At 42.8% G+C, this 19,081-nt stretch overlaps 1 long non-coding RNA gene across 2 annotated transcripts in view; it reads right to left on the bottom strand.

Moving 5' to 3' along the window:
• Window positions 1–17,347, bottom strand: part of LOC132021488 (uncharacterized) — a 175,844-nt gene extending 158,497 nt beyond the window's left edge. Inside the window, exon 1 of one of the 2 annotated variants that reach the window (XR_009405355.1) lies at window positions 17,217–17,347. This is a non-coding gene — a long non-coding RNA (uncharacterized LOC132021488). Of the gene's footprint in view, window positions 1–6,310; window positions 6,405–17,216 lie in introns of those variants that run through there. The other variant, XR_009405354.1, reaches the window with a different exon arrangement.
• Between the last annotated feature and the right edge of the window lie 1,734 nt (window positions 17,348–19,081).

Raw genomic sequence — 19,081 nt, 5'->3', positions numbered from 1 at the left:
CCTGGGACTGAGCCTCATGTGGGGCTCTCTTCCTAGCGGGGAGGCTGCTTCTCCCTCTAGGCCTCCCTCCTGCTCATGATCTCTCACTCTTTCTCTCAAATAAGTAAAATCTTTTTTTTTTAAAGGAGAAAACTTTTAAAAAGAAAAGATATTCTAAATACATGGATCATAAGAATTAATACTGCTAAAATGTCTACACTATCCAAAGTCATCTATAGCTTCAATGCAATCCTTGTCAAAATTCCAAAATGTTTTTCACAGAAAGAGAAAAAATAATCCTAAAATTCATATGAAACCACGAAGACCCTGAATAGCAAAGGTAACCTCGGGAAATAATAAGGATGGAAACATACCAGTGTCGGATTTCAAAACTATATTACAAAGCTATAGGAATCAAAACAATATGATTCTGGCCTAAAAATAGACTCTCAGACCAATGGAACAGAATTGCAACCTTAGAAATAAACCCTACCATACACAATCAGCTTATATTTGACAAGGGAGCCAAAAACACTCAATGGGGAAAGAACAGTCTCTTCAATAAATGGTGCTGGAAAACTGAATAATCACATGCAGAAAAATGAGATTGGACCCTTACCTTTTACCACTCACAAAAATTAATTCAAAATGGACTAAAAACTTAAACATAATACCCGAAACCGTAAAACACCTAGAAGAAAACATAGGGAAAAGCTCCTTGACATTGGTCTTAGCAACAATTTTTTTGGCTCTGACATCAAAAGTACAAACAACAAAAGCAAAAATAAACAAGCGGAACTACATCAAACCAAAACACATCTGCACAGCAAAAGAAGCAATCAACAAAATGAAAAAGCTACATACAGAATGGAAGAAAAATATATCGCAAATTGCAAATTATATATCAGATAAGGAGTTAATATCCAAAATCCAAAACATATACGGAACTCATACAACTTACAGAAAACTAAAATCCAATTCAAAAATAAACAAAGGAACTGAATAGACAGTCTTTTCAAAGAACACATACAAACGACCATGGTGTACATGAAAAGATGCTCAATCATCCCCTGATGCTCATCATCAGGGGAATGCAAATCAAAACCACAATGAGGTATCATCTCACACCTGTTATAAGAGCTATTATCAAAAAGATAAGAAGCAACACATGTTGCCAAGGATGTGGAGTAAAGGGAACTTTGTGCACTGTTAGTGGAAATATAAATCAATACAGCTACAATGGAAAACAATATGGAGGTTTCTCAAAAAATTAAAGATAGGACTACCACATGATTCTACATTCCTACTCTGGGTATATATATCTAAAGGAAATGAAATCAGACTTTCAAAGAAATACCACCACTCCTTGTTTATTGCAGCATTAGTCACAATAGCCAAAATATGGAAACAACCTAAGGGACCATCTACAAACAAATGGATAAAAAGATGTGGCATTGGGGCGCCTGGGTGGCTCAGTGGGTTAAAGCCTCTGCCTCCGGCTCAGGTCATGATCCCAGGGTCCTGGGATCGGGCCCCACATTGGGCTCTCTGCTCCGTGGGGAGCCTGCTTCCTCCTCTCTCTCTCTGCCTGCCTCTCTGCCTACTTGTGATCTCTATCTGTCAAATAAATAAATAAAATCTTTAAAAAAAAAAAAAAAGATGTGGCATATATATATTTCTTTCATGATAAAAACTCTCAATAAACTGGCTACAGAAGAAAACTATCTCAACATAATAAAGGTCATAAACGACAAACCCACTGCCTATATCACCCTCAACAGTGAGAAACTGAAAGTTTTTTCTCTAAGTTCAGGAGAAAGTCAAGGTGTCCACTCACACCACTCATATTCAATATAGCCCTGGAAGTCCTAGCCAGAGAAATTAGGCACGAACAAGAAGTGAAAGTCATCCACCAATACATAAAAATATATTTTATGAGGCACCTGGGTGGTTCAGTTGGTTTAGTGTCTGCCTTCACCTCAGTTCATGATTCCAGGGCCCTGGGACTGAGCCTCATGTGGGGCTCTCTTCCTAGCGGGGAGGCTGCTTCTCCCTCTAGGCCTCCCTCCTGCTCATGATCTCTCACTCTTTCTCTCAAATAAGTAAAATCTTTTTTTACATATATATATGGAATATTATTCAAAAGAGTAAGAAGGAAATCTTGCCATTTGCAACAATGTGAATGAAACTTGCATCAATGTAGATGGAGCAAAATCTTCACACCCAGACCCCATGTCTTCCTCTTCCTGCCCATTCCAGTGATAACCACTATCCTCACTAGTATTAATCACCCCCACACATATATGAAATCTGTAAACATATAGTACTGTTTTGCATTTTTAATGTATATAAAACAGTGGCTTTTGGACTTTCCTAACATACTCAATATAAGAAATGTGTTTTGCATTTTGATACACATGCACATGTACACATGTGTATATGTATCCATACATACCTGTATGTGAACATGTGTTACAGAATCTGAAACAACACTGTCATGGAAATACTTCCTACTCAACTACTTCTAGCACATTCTGATATTTTCTTCCTATTCTAATTTTATTTTGTAATTGTGACAGTGACCTAAATGGATTTCACAACTTATGGATGGGTCATAACCAACAATTGGAAAAAATAATTAAGATGTCATTGTGATATCATCTTAGAGCTTATTTTTTCACTTTTTTTTTTTTTTTTTTTTGAGTTAGAACTATTTTGACATAGGAGATCCGGTTTATTCTTTTTTACCTAAGTAAACTCTATGCCCAATGTGGGGTTTGAACTCATAACCCCAAGAGCAAAAGTCACATGCTCTAAAAACAAAGCCATCCAGGCAGCCTTCAAAACCTTATTTTACTTAGGGATGATTAGACTGATTCTCCATTTCCACTATTCCAAAGTGGCCTGCAGTGAACTTCCTTACATATAAACACCAAAGTTTCTCTAGAATACATGAGTAGAGGTGAAATTGCTTAAGTCAAAGGCTTGTATCTCTTTAACTACAATAGATACTGTAACATTTTCCTAGAAATTGGTGTATGAATTTAAATTGTCATCCGCACTCTTAAACAGCTTCTATTTCTCCACATTTTAGCCACCACCTACTACTACCAGACTTTGCATTTTATCAATCTGATGATGTGAAATTATTTAATTTTGCATTCACCTAATTACTAACAAAGTTAGATTCCTTTCATGTCATCATCATCCACTCAATTTTCCTTTCTATAAATTTCCTGTTTTATTGCCTATATCCTCATTATTTATTTTCAAGACTTTTTGTATCTTCTGTGCATTCTTTATTAGCTATATTTGTTGTGAATATCTCTCATTTTCATACAATCAAATTTATCAATTTTTTTTAAAGATTTTATTTATTTATTTGACAGAGATCACAAGTAGGCAGAGAGGCAGGCAGAGAGAGAAGAGGAAGCAGGATCCCTGCTGCGCAGAGAGCCTGACATGGCGTTCGATCCCAGGACTCTGGGATCATGTCCTGCGCCGAAGGCAGAGGCTTTAAGCCACTGAGCCACCCAGGTGCCCCAAATTTATCAAACTTTTTACTTTTTTCCTATTTTGTCTTGTTCAATAAGTTTCCAAACACTGAGATTATAAAGATATTTTCCTGTATTTTCTCATTAAAATCTTAAAGTTTTAAATTCAACATTTATATTTTAATCCAGCTAGAGGTGTGTGTTTGTGAGGTAGGAATCCCATTTTATCTGTTTTCATGGTTTACTGTCCAAATCCAATTTATTAAATCGTCCATTCTTTCACTGCTGCTTCATAATGCTATCAGATATAGGCCAAATTCCTAATATACATGAGTCTGTTTCTACACTCTCTTCTGTTTCATTGGTAGATTTCTTCTATCCTTATGCCAGTATCACATTTTTAAATTACTATATAGCTTTGTACAAATTCTTTTTTAATTTGGTAGGGCAAACTTCTTATTATCATCATGATTTAAGATTTTTTTGGGAAATTTTTGGACTTCCCTCTTTTGTTTGAATTTTTAGATCCATTTTGTCAAGTTCCATGAAAAACTCTCTTAGGAATTTTCATTGAAATTGAATTAACTTTAATTTAATTTAGACCAAAAAACTGACATATTTTATGCTACCAAGTCTTTCTATCCATGAATATAGTATTTTGTCTCCAATTACTTTGGTCTTATTTTATCTTTTAAGAAATTGTTTTGATTTTTCCATAATAGTTTTGTACTCTCTTATTATAGTTATTTCTAAGGGTTCACAGTTTTTTGTTGTTGCTGCTGTTATTATAAATAGTATTTTTAATTAAATTTTCTAAGTTTTTTTACTGACGATTTTGTATATAAATCTTGTTCCCAGTGACCCTTTTTAATTCTCATTATTTCTAATATTTTGCCTATAGATTCTCATGGATCTCCCATGTCTGCCATCAAATCATATCAAATAATAACAGGTTTGGATTTTTCCCCCTCCCCCACTTTTGGCTTTTTTCTACAACCAAAATAATCCCAAACAAGCTCAGGTTACTAACAAGGGAGTAGATTCTACTGTCTCTAGCAATACTACTGTGGAACCTGAGCAGGAAAGAGGAGGCAAAGCTAACACTGATTCACCAGACATGTCCAATACCAAGTTCTCTACCATGTATGCGTGAATCGAACAACTGTATATTTTTTTTAAAAAACAACACACTAAAATAAATAAATAAAAATAAATAAATAACTTTTTTCCAATCTCATGACTTCACTCAGATTCTCCATTCACTCTCTCCTACTTCATGCTCTTATGGGGCTGCTTCCCGGAACCCTGCATGCTGGCCCAGCATTTCCAGTTCTTTCCAGTATCAGAAAGATTACTTTGGTGTCCTAGGCCACCAAGCTCAGTGTCTACATTCCTATCCTCAGGATAATCCTAATGCTAGCTAGCATATTTTACAAGAGTACATAAACCATGCTAAGCTTCAGTGGGTTGAAATATGCCAGGACAAGATGTACGCCTCCCATTTTCTCTTTCCAAGTTCTGGCTTTTGGACTTTTTTTTATGACTTTTCGGTTTTGTTTTTTGGTTGGGGGTGGGGTGGAGTTTCAGAGGATGTTGTTGGGTTCTTATTATTTTATTGGTTGAGTGGTGGCAACCTATTTTTCCCCAGTTTAAACCTTTTTTTTTTTTTTTGAGAGGGAGAGAGAGCAAGGATGACCAGGGGCAGGGGGAGCAGAGGGAGAGGAAGAGGGACAAGCAGACTCCTCACTGAGCCACAGAGCCCAACACAGGGCTCAACATGGGGGTCGGTCCCAAGCCTCCAAGATCATGATCAGAGCTGAAGGCACACATTTAACTGATTGAGCCATCCAGGTTCCCCAGTCTACTTATTCTGAAATCTGAACATGAACTCAAACATGTTTTATTATCAACATTACTCCAATTCCTTCTCAGTAGTATTATTCTTTCATTGTGGCTTCTATATTTCCCTTTTGTCTCTTTAACTGCTTAAACATCCCTATATCAATGGTCTCTTTCAGATTGGATTTCTGTGATCTCAAGTTTGGAACTGCTGATCCTTCTGCTTGTTCTGTCTGCAAGTTCTTGTTTATAGTGGATCTTGTTTATAGTTCTTGTTTATAGTGGATCTTCTAACAACTGTTTTATAATTTTTTTACTGAAAGCTCATCTTAAGCTGAGCTAAATCAAGCTCTCCTATGACCACAGTAATTTTCCAACTGCTTCTGCAGTAACATAACCAGAACTATTTTTTATATGCATTTCTTAATTTAGGATGTCCACAGCTCATAGGCAGGATACATTCTGTCTCTAGAATTTCTCAAAAGCATAACGTTGGGATCTCATTTTTTCTCAAAGGCTTTTATTTTTTTTTCCACTCAGAACCCAGACAGAGGCAAACTTTCCTGACATCTTTCTGATTCAGTGGCTACATTTTTTTCCTAGTCCTCCTCTCATGGAGAGTTCAGCCCTACAGTTGCCCCACCTTTTTTGCTTTCTTGTTCAGGCCTCCAAATGGCACTGGCCCAAGGCCTTAACTCTCATCTCTGCATGGGCCCTACCCCAACCTAATAAGAGCAGAGACAGACACGCCCACACCACTGGCTCTCCGCCGCGCCACTCACCACTTCCGGCTCTGTTTTTCCATTCCCTCTTCATTTCCAGCAACTGAACTAATTTGGTTTTTGTTTTACCCCCCTATTTCTATGTAGTAGGAAGAATTCCACATTAGCCCACTCCTCCTGGGTCCTGTTTTCCTTCACAGAGGCCCAGAAACCAACCAAGCCTTAAAACCTCTTATAGAGACCAGAAGCAGATGTGCGATCTAGGGCAGATCCTACCTGCAAAGAGTACCTCCAGAATTTGGCCAGAATCTTTTTGAAAGAAGAGGCTGGGCTTGTCTAATTACTGACTGGACAATTTCTGCTTAACAACCACCTTTCTGTTCTTCTACTGGAGCGAAATCGGAATGCTTCTTCTCTGCCAATTTCAGAGGGTGAGATCACTCTTGCAAAGTCCTTGGGGAGACATTAAGTCAGGAATCTTTTACAAAAGAAATGCACGCACGTGGCACGTGAGACTTGCTGAAGGACTGTTGTCTTAAGAAATAAACCTGATAGGTCTCTTTGTTCTTGTTGTTGTTATTATTGTTATTGCTTTGGGAAGGAGGCTCCTCAAGTTTTTGTTTTTATTTTTTAAAGAAAAATAGCAATAAACCAGGGACCTTGGCTCTTTGTGGAGGGAACACATACCTTCATGGGTCAGCAAACTAAAGGGTCATAGCAAAGTACTCTGATAGTGTTCCAAAAGGTCTCTTTCACACCAGGCTACTGTGGAAAGTCAAGAGGAAAGTCAGCAAGTATCTCAGGAAAGAAAGTCAAAAAAAAACAGACCCCAGGTTTTGAAGTCCATTACAGAGACAAACCCCTTACCAACATTCCCAGTGATGGCTTTCTGCTACATGGACATGAATGTTTAAAGCCCAGTGGGCTCCACACCTATGCACCCAAGCTTGAGAATAATCAGCCCGAGACTAAATGTGTAGAAATCCCCTTCATAGAACTCCTGGTCTGTAGACTCACTGACATCTTCCTCTCATGGTATTTCTTTCACTCCTGTTCTTCAAAGCTCAATACTGGGGTGCATAGCTCAGTGGTAGAGCATTTGACTGCAAAGCTCAATACTGTCCTTAGAGTCAGAACTGGCTCCAAGGGCAAGTTTGAGTAATCTATCAATCCACATCAGACGAGATCGGGCGCGTTCAGGGTGGTATGGCCGTAGACTATCAATCCACATCTTAGTGGGAATTTAACCCAATGTATTAACCAACCAGAGATGCTGTCTCTTGGAAGCTATCATCTCAGTGAGATAAAAATTCACCTGAAATTATGGTGTAGTGTGAGGACCTTCGAACTCCAAATCCCAGACTCTTTCCAAACCTCACTACTATGCCAAAAAGAGTAGACTGGAGCCTCTTCTCTGAGCTCTGAGGCCCAGGCAGGCCTGTAATCTTGAGCTTTCTCTGCCTATGGGAATTGCAGCTCTGGCTAGGCATTAGTGGTGAACACTCACAGGTTTAATTTCTACTACTTCCTCCACTCAATACATGTCCCCACCAGTAAGATCTGTCTGCTAGAGTCATAAAGAAAATGAATGATGAGAAAACTCATTTATTTTCTCTTAAGGAGTTCCACCTCCTGGTGCAGAATCTTTGGGGAGCCATTAGCTACTTCCTTGCTATCCCTTAGGGAGATTTCAGCATCCCAGAGAAATAACCAAAGGAATTTTCCTGAAACAATTACATTCACATCAATCCAAAGCCTAATACGCTAAATCTTTTGAGGGTGTTAAGCTCATTAAGAGGTTCTTAAATAAACTTGCTCATACACCAGCCACAATTTCTGCTGCAGGGTACATCTGTGGGCCCGTGTTTGTAACACTTGACCCCACAGGTGGGCCAGAGCTGACTGAACCGTGAGCAAAGACCTTGCCGAGGAGAAACTAACCCACTGGGTAGGCAGAGACAATCAGACTCTCCCTTTCAAAAGAGAGGCCCAGAAGGTTAAGAGGGAGGTAGGCCCTGCATCTGGAATTCCAGGCCAGGCCAGAGCTGTGCCCTGGTGAGCTGAGTGGATTGCAGACAGATGTAGAAAGACGCCCATAGATCTAAGAGGAGGAGACTGAATGAATCCTAAGGTCAGCCAGAGCCAGCAAAACAAACTGAGAAGGACTCATGTGCTTCGCCCAGCACGCAGCTATCATGTTGGAACTGAGCAGGGAGGAAGGAGAAATTCTAAAAGACAAACAATTGCCCCACAGAGGCAAGAGCCCTCACAAGTACAGTGCATTCACTGTTGGCTGCTGTGGCGGAAGCCCTGTCAGAAGGGAGGGCATGGGCAAGAGACCAGGAACCACAGAACACAGAAAAGGTCCCCTGGCTGCTATGTCTCCTTTCTTTTCTCTCCTGAGGTTTCTGGTGTCCCTCCTGACAACAGCTTTTTACTAACTTTCCTCCTCAACCCTCCCCCCTTTACTTTCAAGTGGAGATCTGCCTCCTCTGTCAGTATAAATTCAAAGCAACTGAGGGGGGGTGCCGATTCCCCTGGCCCTCCACAAACTCCCCATTTCATCACCCACCCATGCTTTCCTCCTCATCTGAGGAAACAGCCTCCTCCTTCACAAAGCTGACTCTTCCACATCATGTATTGATCCTGAGGCCTCGGATCCCAGGGACTACTCCACCCATCATCCACCTTCCATCTCTCCCTCTCCGACAGCACCTTCCCGTCTGCATGTAGGTGGACTCCAGCGCCTCCAGCCCTGCATTCCCCTTCCTCAACTCCAGGATTCCCGGTGACTGCCTGGCTTCCCTCAGTCTCTTCATAGCAGAACCTCGTGAAGGAGTAGTCTATACTTCCCCAAGTCTCGTTCAACTCTCAACTCACTATGCCCATTGTATTTGGGAGATGGCTCTGGAGAAAAGGAGAGCTCTCAATTGCAAAATGCCATGTCCTGGTGCCAGGCTTCCTCCAGCAACCTCTGGCACCACAGACCATGCCCTCCATACTGGTGGTGGTCCCAACAGGATTTGGACAGCACACGAGCTTGGCGGCGTTTCTCAAACCAGCCCACTCCTCTTTCAGGAGTCCCTTTAGTCAGAGGGAATGGCGCAGAACACCGGGGCCAGTAACAGAGAAGAGCTACCAGAGCAAGCAGTTGTGTGTGAGAGGGCCGCCCTGCAGGAACAGAGGCCTTGAGGGAGGGTGAGAGCCTGGCAAACACACTCTCCAGCTCTCCTCCTTCCCTCCAACAGCCTGCCTGCCCTCCTCACAGCCCACTGCTGCGCACTCATCCCAGGGCTCAGGGCACCAAGAGAGAGTGGACATGGAGGGTCTGAAGGGGACCAAAGAACTCCCTTCTTCTCCCAACCCTCCTCCCTTGGCTTCTGTCTCCCAACCTGGTTATTCTCCTAATATTCTAACCACAGTCAGGCTTCACTGGTCTCTTTTCTTCCACCATCTAAGATGTGTCTAAGGGCACCCCGGGCCTCCCAGGACAGCAGGCCTTACCGAGATGCCCGTGAGGGAGGGTGTCACAGGGACCCTGTGGACCAGGACACTGAAAGGAGCAGAATGAGGTGTGAATGGAAACGAGCCCTGTCCACAGCACCATCACCTGAGGGAGAAGCCACAGCCCTTCATCCTCCTCCGGAACAGACGCCATCTTTGCAGATGGCGCGGCCGCGTGCAACTTCCGCCAGTTCAGGGGAAGCGGCTGTGGACAGGTACAGCGCGAGGAGCTTGGGGAGGTTCCGCATGCGAAATCTGACTGGGCCTCTGCCGTCAGACATCAGTGAGCTCTGCCCTGGGTTGGGTACCAGTGCGGGTCTGAAGGAATCACACAGCGGTTCTTGCCCTGGAGAAGTTGGCCTCTCTTTGGAGGCAGGGCAGGAGGGCCCACACGCAGAAGATAAAGAACCTCAGGAGGCAGGATGTAAGTAGGAGCTAAACTGGGTGGCACAGGCATGAGCTGCTCTGCAACTTCAGAGAAGAAATAGAAGGAGCTGTGTGGACAGAAATCGTGGGGATGGTTCGTGAAGAGGCACATGGAAGGATGGATGGGCAAGGTCGGTGGGGGGGGGCGCATTTCAGAAGGGGAACAGCTCATGCAAAAGCACAGAATATGATCTCTCATGGTGCCTCTGTAGCAAAGACATGGGTTTCTGCTCATTACGTTGGGGATGGCTTATTTTGACTGATGATTCACTTTGAAATCAACCCTGCCAAGGCTCCATGTTGCCTGGGAGCCTGGGCTGGTTAAGCCATCTTCCTGCCCAGCCATGCGAACAAACCACAGAGCGAAGCCAAACCACTGGGAGCTAGTCGGACAAGGAGAGGAAAGTCAGCTTGAGAACAAGCCCTTCTTAAAAGTCCAAGGAGGAAACTTTGTCTTTCCAGTCTCTCTGCAACTTTGCTATCTGTGCTTAAAAACAGATAGTGGGAGAGACTGCAGAGAACAGGGGAGAGCTGCTCAAAGATTTATTTATCCACCTAATCTTTCATTGGTTTCACTGAGCCATCAGAGTTCCCTGCGAAATGAAACATCCTGGGCTAGAAGAGAACTCAGGTGGGCAGCTTCTAAAATGGCTCCCAAAGACCTTCTCCTCCTGGAATTGGTGCTCTGGTGTAGCCCCTCCTCTCAAATGCGGGCTAGACCTGGTTTCATACTTTTTTTTTTTTTTTTTAAGATTTTGTTTATTTATTTGTCAGAGAGATAGAGCACAGGCAGGGACCAGCAGGCAGAGGGAGTAGGAGGCTCCCTGCTGAGCAAGGAGCCAAATGTGGGACTTGATCCTAAGATCCTGGGATCATGACCTTACCTGACTAAGCCACCCAGGCGTCCCCTGGTTTCATACTCCTAATTAGGAGAAAATAGTTGAGAGTGATGCAATGTCACTTCTGAGATTATATGATGGTATTTTGTTTTGCTCACACTTTCTCTGGCTCCTCTAGATTGCTTGCTCTGGTGAAGCCAGCTGCCACACTATGAGCTGCCCCCACAGAGAGACCCACATGGCAATAAACTGGTGGTGGCCTCTGGCCAACCTCCATCACTGAGCGGAATCCTGCCAACCACCACTGAGTGCACTTGGAAGAGGACCCTGCCCAACTGAATCTAGAGATGCTGCCAGCCTTGGTGGGACCTTGATTGAAGCTTGGCCCTGAGCCTGAGGACCCAGTCAAGCCATTCTTGACCCACAAAAAATGTGAAATGATAAATATTATTATTTTGAGCCACTAAAGTTTGGGGTCATTTGTTACACTGCAACAGATAACAAAACCGCTCTCTGATGTGGCCTTCGGTGGCTACTAATGAAATCGTGTACATGCCTGAGTCAATGCCCACACCTGATACAACCAGAAATGTTCCCCGAAGTTAAATCTTTTCCCCCCAACCCACTGTGAACTAGCATGTCTCCCATTAAATTTAGTACACCGTTTTCAGATGGTTCAATTTGAGAATTAATTTTTGTGTGTGGAAGTGGGATGGGGGACACAGGAAGCTTCACATTATGCCTATGTAGGCAGACACTGAAAGTCCCTTTGAAGAAAACCCTCCTTCTCACAGGAGGCAGTGGGCCACCTGTTTGCAAAGAGTAGGGACCTGCAGACTCAGGCTCGGGTATATTCAACACATCTCACAACAGGTGTGGGCATGAGAGCAGACCAGGCAGACACTGGCTGACCCATCACAGCCCAGGTAAGCCCCTGGTCCTGAGGAAGGGGTGTGCCAGAATTCAGGGAGGACTGACAAGGCTTTCCCCTCTCTGACATTCTATGACAGGCAGCATTCTAGAGAAAAGGAGTGCTGCGTGCCAAAGGAGAGCCCAGCTGCTTGGCCCAAATCTGGCAACATGGACAGGATGGTCTTCTCTGAAGATCAGCTTGGGAAAAGACTGGTGTCTTTTGGTAGGACTCCAAAGAAGAACCCACCAGAAAGAAAACAGGAAACAATTGTTAGTTTGCTTGTTTGTGTGCGTGTTTGGTGGAGGGAAACACTTGCGTGCTTGTGTGTTGTGTTTGTTTGGCCTGAAGGAACCAAGGCCCATGGAGGAGACTGGTCCCATGGGCCTGAGGCAGAGGCTGGAGCCTGTCCAGACTCTCCCATCCCCTCATGGTGGAGAGTTCGGAGCTCCAGTCCCTTTGGTCCCGGCATGAAAGCTTTGCAGGCCAATGACTAAGCTTCGGAGTGTGTTCTCAGAGGGCTAAAACTTAGAGCACAGTGTGGGACCCCATGAATTCAGTTCTGAGCAGATTTTGGAGGTGAGATCTCCAAATTAAAATGCCTAGCACCTGAATGAATAAATGGTGCTTGAAATTATGGGACTTCAATACTGGAGATAAAGACTTGTTCACTGTGGTAATATATACATAACACAAAATTTACCATTGTAACCATTTTTAAGAGGATAATTCAGTAGCAGTAAGCACATTCACACTGTTGTGCAAACATCACCATCATCCATCAGCAGAACTCTTTTCACCTTGTAAAACCGAACTCTGTATCCACTAAGTGACAACTTCCCACCCCTCCATCTCCCAGTCCTTCGTCACCACCTTAGTACCTGCCCAGCCCCATTCTCCCATGTGTCTGTATGTTAGGATCCTCATATAAGTGGACTCATAGGACATTTGTCCTTTTGTGTCTTTCTTTCACTTACCATAATGTCTTCAAAGGTCATGCCTGTTGTAGCATGATGATGATGAAAACTTCATTCCTTTTCAAGATTTATTACTATTCTATTGTACATATACTGTTGACCCTTGAACACACTGGGGCTTAGGGTGTCGACCCTCAGCACAGCAAAAAAAAATCCGCATTTAGGGGCATCTGGGTGGCTCAGTCAGTTAAGCATCTGACTCTTGGTCTCAGCTCAGGTCTTGATCTCAGCATGGTGAGTTCAAGCTCTGTGTTGGGCTCCATCTAGGTGTGGAGCCAATTAAAAAAAAATTTTTTTTTAATTTTTTAAATCTGCACATAACTTTTATTCCCCAAGAACTTAACAATGAATAGTCTGCTGGTGGCTGGAAAGTTTACTGATAACATGAACAATCAATTAACATATACGTTATAGATGTACTATATACTGTATTCTTACAATAAAGTAAGCTACAGGAAAAAAATTAAGAAAATTAGGAGAAACTATATTTACAGTACTGTTCCATATTTATTTTTAAGACTGCATATAAGCGGACCCACTATGTTCAAACTCATGTTGTTCAAGGGTCAACTGTATACAACATTTTCAATATCCATGCATCTGTCAATGGACATCTGGATTGCTTCCACTTTTTGGCAACTGTGAATGATGCCATGATAAATATAGTTGTACAAGTATCTATTTGAGTCCCTGTTTTCAATTCCTTTGCGTGTATACCTAGACAAGTAGTAGCTGAATCATATGGTAATCATTTCCTTAACTTTTTTTTTAAAGATTTTATTTATTTGAGGGGAGAGAGATCACAAGTAGGCAGAGAGGCAGGCAGAGAGAGAGGAGGAAGCAGGCTCTCTGCAGAGCAGAGAGCCCGATGCAGGGCTCGATCCCAGGACCCTGGGATCATGACCTGAGCTGAAGGCAGAGGCTTTAACCTGCTGAGCCACCCAGGCGCCCCGTTCCTTAACTTTTTAAAGAACCGCCGTACTACTTTCCACAACAGCTGCACCATTGCCTTCCCATCAGCAAGGAACAAGGATTCCAGCTTCTCCACATACTTACCAACACCTGTGTCTGTTGTTATCCTTGTAACCATCCTAATGAGTGTGAAGTTGTATCTCTGCATGGTTTAGATTTTCATTTCCCTGATGAAGAGTGATGTTTAGAATTGTTTCATGTGCTTGCTGGCCATTTGTATAGAAAATACGAATTTCTGGGAGCACCTCAGGAGCTCAGTCTCTCAAGCCTCTGCCTTTGGCTCAGGTCGTGATCTCAGGATCCTGGGATTGAGCCCTACATTGGGCTCCTGCTCAGCGTGGAGCCTGCTTCTCTCTCACACTCTCCCTCTGTGCTTTCTCACTCTCTCTAATTAATTAATTAATTAATTAAATCTTTTTAAAAAAGAAAAAATAGGAATTTCTGAATTGTCAGCAGATAGGTGCTAACATCATCATTGGTACCCACTGTGACTTTCCCATCCAGTACTCATCTCTTACTTCGCTTTCTTATTAATACTGCCAGGTTTGGTTTTTTCTCAGGTCTACATTATGCCCAGGTAGACTACTCACTCCCCATGACACTCTTGTAGCTAGAAGAGGCTGTGGACCTGGTTCTGAAACAGGAGTTCTGGGGGGAATTAGGAAAAAGACAACTTTGATTAAATGTAACACATTCAGTCAGCATCTTCCTTTTGCCACTTTCCCATCTTCTTTCTCAGACCTGGAATGCAGATGTGATGCCTGAAGATGTGGCAGCCCTATTGCCCCAAAGAGAAAAGAGTTATGCATGAAGCTAACAAAGCAGGCATGTAAAAGTCAGCCCTGGACTAATGGCCTGCCCCCCCCCACACACACACACTCCCTATTCTCTGAGAAAGATAAGCCCCTGCTTCTATTAGCCACCATTTGTTGGGTTTCTATGACATGTAGTCAACCTCAATCTTAACTGACGTAACCTGGGAGTGGATGCACTCATGCGAGTGTACAGAGGAAAGAAGACAAGAGAGACATGCCCTGGGGATTGCTGGGAGATTACAGAAGGCAGCAGAGGAGTCACCCTCTGCTTAGGAGTCCCTAAGGCCTTAGTCCCCCCTCTAGAGACTAATGAGGAGTGATTATAAATGTTTTAAATATGAGGTTATGAGGAAATAAATCCACAACTATATGGTCCATTAGTCTTTGACAAAGGAGACAAGAATATGCAATGGGAAGAAATCTCTTCAACAAATGATGTCAGGAAAACTGGACAGCTACATGCAAAAGCTGTAGACCACTTTCTTGCATCATACACAAAATAAATTCAAAATGGATTGAGGAATTAAATATGAGACCTGAAACCATGAACAGCCTAGAAGAGAGCACAGGGAGTCATTTCTCTGAAATCAGCTGTAGCAACATTTTTCTAGATATGTCTCCTGAGGCAAGGGAAACAAAAGCAAAAATAAACTATGGGGGTCACATCAGAATAAAAAGCTTCTGTACAGCAAAGGAAACAATCAACAAAACTAAAAGACAACCACTGAGTGGGAGAAGATATTTGAAAATGACATATCTGATAAGGGGTTAATATCCAAAATATATAAAAAATTTATACAACTCAACACCAAGAAAAAACACACATAATTCAATTAAAAATGGGCAGAAGACATGAATAGACATTTTTCCAAAGACCTATAGAGGGCCAACAGACATATGAAAAGATGCTCAACATCACTCATTAGGGAAATGCAAATCAAAACCACAATGAGGGGCATCTGGCTGGATCAGTCAATAGAGCATGCAATTCTTGATGGCAGGGTTGTAAGTTCGACCCCCATGCTGAGTGCAGAGTTTATTTAAAAATAAAATCTGAGGGGCACCTGGGTGCCTCAGTGGGTTAAAGCCTCTGCATTCGGCTCAGGTCATGATCCCAGGGTCCTGGGATCGAGCCCCGCATCGGGCTCTCTGCTCGGCAGGGAGCCTGGTTCCCCCTCCCTCTCTCTCTGCCTGCCTCTCTGCCTACTTGTGATCTGTCTGTCAAATAAATAAATAAAATCTTTTTTAAAAAATTAAAAATTTGAGGAACCTGGTTGGCTCAATCAGTTAAGCATCTGCCTTGGGCTCAGGTCATGATCCCAGGGTCCTGGGATTGAGCACCATGTCCTGCTCTCTGCTCAGCGGGGAGCCTGCTTCTTCCTCTCCCTCTCCCTGCTGCTATCCCTGCTTGTGCGCGCTTGCTTACTCTCTCTCTTTCTCTCTCTGTGTCAAATAAATAAATAAAATCTTTAAAAATAAAATAAACTCTTAAACACACACACAAGGTGCCCTGGGTGGCTCAGTTGACTCAGTGCCCAACTCTTGATTTCAGCTCAGATCATGATCCCAGTGTTGTGAGAATGAGGCCTATGTTGGGCTCTGTGTTAGCAGGGGGTCTGCTTGAAATTCTTTCTCTCCCTCTCCCTCTCCCTCTGCCCCTCCACCTGCTCAAGCACACACGTGTGCTCACTCCTCTCTCTGGCAAATAAATCTTTTTAAAAAGCACATACACAATGGGATATCACCTCAAACCTGTCAAAATGGCTAAAATTAAAAAAAAAAAAAAAACAGGAAACAATAAGTGTTGACAAGGTTGTGGAGAAAAAGGAACCCTTATACAGTATTGGTAGGAATGCAAACTGGTGAAGCCATGATGAAAAGCAGTATAGAGGTTCCTCAAAAAATTAAAAATACGATTACCATATGATCCAGTAATCACACTACTGGGCATTTACCTAAAGAATATGAAAACACTAATTTGAAACAATGTATGTACCCCTACGTTTACTGCAGCATTTTCTACAGTAGCCAACTTTGGAAGCAGCCCAAGTGTTCATCGATAGATGAACAGATAAAGAAGATGTCATGTGTGTGTGTGTATTTGTGTGTATACATATATTATATTTGTATATATACACACAATGTACTATTATTCAGCCATAAAAAAAAATGAATGAAATCTTGCCATTTACAACATGGATGGATCTAGAGAGTATAATGCTAAGTGAAATAAGCCAGGCAGAAAAAGACAAATACTGTATGTTTCGCTCAAATGTGGGACTTAAGAAACAAGGGAAAAATAAAGAGACAAACTAAGAAACAGTCTCTTAAATCTAGAGAACAAACTGATGGTTACCAGAGGGGAGGTGGGGGGATGGGGGAAATAGGGGGTGGGAATTAGAAGCACATTTACTGTGACGAGCATCGAGTCATGTATAGAGGGGTTGAATCACTGCATTGTGCACATGAAACTACTATAACACTGTGTGTTAACTGTCCTAGAATTAACACTCTAAAATAATAAAAATAAAATTAAAAAACAAATAAACATGAAGTTGCGATAGCAAATGAGTGAAGGAAAGAAAGAACATCAGTAAGTTAGAAGCTGAAGAAATGTCCAGCAAGGGAAGCACAGAAATGAGACCCGGGGCTCAGAGGCATGCAGGGTCAGGGACTGACTAAGAGGAAAGGGACTGAGTGTGAGGAGTCCAAGAAGGTATTTTTAAAGGTGAGAAATACCTGAAATGCTGATGGCTGGAACCAGAAGACAGACAGAGGTAGTTTAGAGGAAAGATTCACTATCTTCTTTTTTGGGTTAGTAACAGAGTCCCCCAGCTTTCAACTAGGCACTGGTTTCCCAGAATGGTCGTATTTCCTAGCCTCCCATACAGCTAGGTCTCGTCATCTGATTTATTTGAGCCAATGCTGTATCAGCCAAACTTACAAGTGACATTTCAGGGTTATTTCCTTAAAGACACCTCTTCTGCACATTCTCTCCCTTCCTATTTGCTGGGTCATTGCAGCAGTTACTTTGGACCCAAGAAGGACATCACACACAGGAGTTGGCAGAATCGGCCCCTTGGCCTGGGTTTCTGGGTGAACTTGACCTTGCAGAATGGAGCCACCACCTATCCTAACTTGCCCACCTACCTCTGCAACACAATGTGAGAGAGTAAAAACCCTTCTGTCGTAGTTAAGCCACTGCATCAGGAACTCTGTGAGAGCAGCCTAGCTTCCTAACACAGATGGCAGAACAGCCTGCAGAAAAGCCATCAGTCTGGGAGTAAATGAGGCCATGTATGACTGGATTAAAGTTCAGTTGACTAACTTAAATGTATTCAGTTTAAATATTGCCTTTTATTTTGAGATGGCATGCTTCCTAATGTTTTTCATATTCAAATGTACTTCCTCTAAAGCACATCAAAGGTTGAGTGAGGCCGAGATTGAGAGGAGGGGACTGACTGTAAAGCAGCACAAGAACACTTTCTAGGATGAGGAAGCCCTTCCATATCCTGATGGTGGAAGTTAGTATACAATTATTTAGAGTGATCAAAATTCCTCAAATTTTAAATGGATAAATTGTATTGTAAGCAAACAGTGTGATTTTAAAAAATCATGACAATGAAAAAATGTTAAGGAAAGTAAAAATTTGTTGTTGTTGTTGTTGTTGTTGTTGTTTTTCAAGATATACTTTGGAAAATAAAAAGGAGGCAACCTTATGTGGATCCTGGAATTTTCTTCAAAATTTTCAGGGCTAAAAAAAATGGGTAAGCCTGAGAGCCCCTGTATTAGTTATCTATAGCTATCTAAGAAATTACTCAAAAATTAAGCAGGTTAGGGTTACAAACACTTATTATTTCATAGTTTTTATAAGCTGGGAATCTGGATGGTCTTCCCTGGGTCCTCTGGCTCAGAGGCTCTCAATTCAAGCATCTGCTGGGACTGCAGTCTCATCCGAAGGCTTGAGTGAGGGAGGTTTGCTTCCAGGCTGACTCCCAAGGTTGCTGGCAGGACTCAGTTCCTCTCAGGCTTTTGGACTGAGGAAATCTGTTCCTTGCTTTATGAGCCTCTTCCTTACTTTGTGAGCCTCTCACACGATGGCAGCCTGCTTCTAGGAGAGCAAGTAAGTGAAGGAGCAAGAGAGGACAAGAGAGAACCAGAGACTTTTTAAAAGCTACCTCCCACAGCCTTCGGTCTGAACATAGCAGAGCCAGGTTCGGTAGGACGCCAAGCCTCCTCCAGTGTGACAGGAGAAAGGTGAGAGAGGCCGGGAGCTGTGCCTACCTGTGAGGTCACTTGTAGTTAAGGTGTTGTTATGTAGTGTAGTTATGTTGTTGGAAGCTGAAGGGGATGGATTACTGGTTCTATTTTCTCCTGAAATTGGGGCAGCTGCCAAGAACAGAGGCCAAGTGGTATCAGAGGAGGCTGAAGGGAATGGAGGGTTTTAAAAATACCTGGTGTGGGAACAAGGGGGAGAGACAGGAGTGCAGAACTCCACGTGGTGCTCCAGCAGGGACCTGAACCTGGAGGCGTTGGGCTCCAGAAAAGCAGCAGTCCATACTGAAATCCACCCCTGAGGCAGATCTGCCTTTTTCTGAGAAAAC

The sequence above is a fragment of the Mustela nigripes genome, chromosome 7, assembly GCF_022355385.1.
Source record: "Mustela nigripes isolate SB6536 chromosome 7, MUSNIG.SB6536, whole genome shotgun sequence".
Lineage (NCBI taxonomy): Eukaryota > Metazoa > Chordata > Mammalia > Carnivora > Mustelidae > Mustela > Mustela nigripes.
Note: the sequence above shows the minus strand (reverse complement) of the source record. Positions and strands in the feature narration are given on the sequence as shown.